Source organism: Chrysochloris asiatica, unplaced genomic scaffold, assembly GCF_000296735.1.
Source record: "Chrysochloris asiatica unplaced genomic scaffold, ChrAsi1.0 scaffold00199, whole genome shotgun sequence".
Taxonomy (NCBI): domain Eukaryota; kingdom Metazoa; phylum Chordata; class Mammalia; order Afrosoricida; family Chrysochloridae; genus Chrysochloris; species Chrysochloris asiatica.
In genome coordinates this window covers 4952333-4956419 of record NW_006408717.1, presented here as the reverse complement: position 1 = coordinate 4956419, position 4087 = coordinate 4952333, and the positions used below count along the sequence as shown (strand labels likewise).

Below are 4087 nucleotides of genomic sequence, written 5' to 3'. Positions count from 1 at the left end.
AAAGATTGCAGGGCAGTGAGTCGCTGCCTGCAGAGGCCATGATGCCTGTAGTCCCAAGCCTGCCCACCAGTGATGTATCCACCCTGGCTTTGGGGTGCCTCATTGTCTCCCTTCTTCTGTTTGTCTGTGTATTCTTTCGCTATCCCTATCGCCGCTGGATCTCCCCTCCTCGTGAACCAAAAACTCGTGACAACTATGTCGGGGCCAGACCCCGGCACAATATCATTTCAAATTACAGGAGATTACATTCAAATGTGCTTAGATTTGACATGTTACAATATGGAGACATTTCATGAAAAAGGTGTTTAATCATCTGTAAGATAATCAAATATCATTTTCCTACATGGACCATCATATTAATAGTAACATGTTTTAAAATGTAGTATTTTGGTCTTCAAAAATAAATAATCAAAAAGGTTATATAGATATACTTTTTGAATTATACAAATTTATTGAATTTTGAAGGCTGAAGTACATATTAGAATGTTTCATGAAACTTCTCTGTTACAACTACCTGTATAAGTCCAAAACTAAAGCAACACTTCTCTATACAGCTATATCTAAACTACAACAGTGTAATCATAAAAGTGTAATCATAAAAGACTACCACAGAACTAAAGTATCACTTTTATACTAATAATTTTCACCACAACATTTCTTTCCTAAAAAGACCAAAAAACCCCCACAAAAAAACCCAAAAAACCCAAACCTGGGAATTTAGATTTCCCTTAGTGAATTTAACACATTAGAACCTTATACTTTCTGGCTTTTTAATAAACTTCAACTCTTTTTCCTGAAGGAACTATCTACAGTGCTACATAAAATTATTCCAGTGAAATCTGTATTTAAAGTCACAACATGATCAACACGATATGCCATCAGCATTTTTCTGCAGGTATAAATGCTAAGAAATGCCACACTGGACAGTGTCAGACACTGTGAATACAGTAGATTACAGGCACCACTAAGGGTCAGAAGAAACCATAAGTTTCGATTTTTTATTTTCAGTAATGGACAAAGATAAACATTTAGAGAAATCCAAGAAATACAATTCCACTGCTAACCCATGTAATATTTCAGATACTGTTTCCTCGATTAAATGGGCCAATCATCTTAATTAAACTTAAAAGTTATTGAAAATGAGCAAGATCAGAAAATGAATGAAATTCCTTATTTTCCCAACAAAGGAATGCACTAGGATTACCACAAGGATCTTTCTGGTTCCTGTATCTGTAGGTCAGCCAAATGTCCAAGATCTCTGTAAAACTGAAGAAGAGGCCAATGCCACCAACAAACGTCAAAACCTCTCCAGCATATTCTTTTATTATTGGAGCACACAGTGAGCATTAGTGGCCATTTTTAACACAGTTTGTGAAACAGGTGTCATTTGTGTTAAAACTTCAAAACCCACAACAGTTAAAATTTCTCTGGATGTCATTTTGAACACTTGCTGTATTATTCCAACCAACTTCCAGAAGTTGACCCTGTTGCTTCTGGTTCAGAGCTAAACACGCACAGGATACAGAAAAATGAACGATAAATACAAGTAAGAGAATAATCTTGTAAAAAAATATAGCAACACCTGGTGGTACTTACAGCTCCAATTAGCCCCACAAATGCAATCAGGAATAAGGAAATACCCACTGCAATGACCATGCCGACTACTCGGAGACTAGAAATCAGTCTGAAGCCAATGCCCCACGTGGCTATTCCAATGAGCAGCAGGTTGAGAGCGCACAAGCAGTTCTTGGAACACGCGAATCCCCCGTGAATCATCTTGGAGCCTGTGGTTCCCGGCAGAAGCAGGTAAATTCAGCTCCGTTGGAACCTTGCAAGCAGTCGCTTTGTCTTTGTTTTTCTGGCCTGGCCCAGGCGATGCAACTGTATGGACGGGAGCGCAGGGCTGGTCGCGATGGCTGGAGCTACACTGCTCAAAACCTAGGATATCAATCTTTATGTGTTCCATTTCATTTTTTACAACTTCCAATTTTCCCAGATTTATACTTTATACATTCCATGTTCTGATTATTAATGGATGTTCACAGCTTTTTCTCTTCGTTTTGAGTTGTACCCCATCAGCAAATGTAGGTCCCAAAAGCTTTATATCATGGTTAACTCTAGGTTCAGGTATTCTCCCTGGGTTTCATCATAAATGCCTTCAAACTGGAGGGACTCATCATCCAGCACTGTGTGAAAATATTCTGGTACTATTTATAATGTTTTCATTTTCTGGTACATTTCTGACAATATTCCACTGCTATTAATAAGGGTTTCAGGTGCTAGACATTCAGAATAGTCCACTTCTTTTTCTTCCTAGTCTATCTTAGTCTGGAAGCTCAGCTTAACCCTGTCCACCATGAGTGGTCCCATTTCTATTTAAAATGCTGAGGGCATAGTTTCCAGCATCACAGCAATATACAAATCACCACAGAATGATGAATTGATAGAAGAGTGCTGGGACAATCTATTGCTCATATGCAAATTCAGACTGAAGTCCATGAGAATCAAAATATGACCATGAATCTATAACACCTGAATTGAGAGACCATCTCTAGAACAGATTTGATGCACTTGACACTAGTGACCTAAGACAAAAAGAGCTGTGAGATGACATCAAGATCATTATATAGGAATAAAGCAAAAAGACATTAAAAAGAAAATAAAGAAAGAAAAGATCAACTGTTTTTCAGAAGAGACTCAGAAATTTCCTCTTGAGTGTATAGAAACTAGAGCAAATGGAAGAAATGAGGAAGTAAAAGACCTGAGCAGAGAATTTATAAAAGCAGCTCATGAAGACTAAGTGAAGTATTATAATTAATTATGCAAAGACCTGGAGTTAGAAACCAAAACAGGAAGAACATCTTTACCAATTCTGAAGCTGAAAGAACTGTAAAAAACGTCAAGGCTTGATTGCAATACTGAAGGTTTCGATAGGCAAAATATTGAATATGCAGAAAGCATCAAAAGAAAATGGAAGGAATACACAGCCACTGAATTAAAAAGAAATGGTCGATGTACAATAATTTCAAGAGATAGCATATAATCAAGAACTCATGGTCCTGAAGGAAGAAGTCTAAGCTGTACTGAAGACAGTGGTGAAAAGCAAGTCTCCACAAACTGACAGAATACAAATTGAAATATGTCAAAAACTGCTTTAGCACTGGAGGCCCTTCATCATCTATGTCAAGAAATTTGAAAACATCTACCCGGCCAACCAGTGAAAGAGACCCATATTTGTGCCCATTCCAAAGAGAGTTGGCCATCAGGTGACCTCTCATCAAAAAATATCATTAATATCACATGGAAGGAAATTTTTTCTGAAGATTATTCAAAAATAGTTGCAACAGTATATTGACAGAGAACTATCAGAAATCCAAGCAGGAATCAGAAGATAACATGGAACTAGAGGTACTGTTGCTTATGCTAGATGGATTGGATGAAAGCAGAGAATACCATAAATATGTTTATTGACTATGCAAAGCCTTTTGACTGTGTGGATCATGACAAAATATGGATAACATTGCAAAGAATGGGAATTCTGGAACTCTTAATTATGCTCATGAGGAACCTGTATATAGACCAAAATTCAGTCAATCAAACATAACAAGTGATACTGAATGTTCTAAAATAAGGAAAGGTGCGTGACTGGGTTGTATCTTTTCATCATACTTATTCAATCTGTATGCTGAGCAACTTTACAAAAATTAGTAACGTGCACTCTTTGGACAGAGAACTAACAATAGCAGACAATAACCTGAGATTAACATTCAACACCACCAAAACTCAATCCAGATATAGACTTATCCAAAGTAAAACAAAATTGCAAGACTGATAATAGGGAAGCAGGGTTATCAAGCTATAATATAGACAACTACAAATCAAAGAGAGGTAAGAGCATAATTACAGAATTTCCAAATGGTGAGAAAGTCAAGTAGATTTCAAGATAAAAAACATACTGTTTTAAACCAGGGGAGAAATTAATAAATTGCAAGTTAACCACATCCTCTCATTAAAATAAAAAAGAAGAAACTCATAAAGATTTAGTAAATATTAAAAACAACAGCAGTGAAGAAAATTACAAGACAAA

The 4087-nt window shown here is 36.6% G+C and overlaps 1 pseudogene; it reads right to left on the bottom strand.

Annotated features, from left to right (window-relative positions):
• Window positions 1-1130: 1130 nt before the first annotated feature.
• LOC102829126 lies at window positions 1131-1776 on the bottom strand (annotated as a pseudogene).
• Window positions 1777-4087: the final 2311 nt, after the last annotated feature.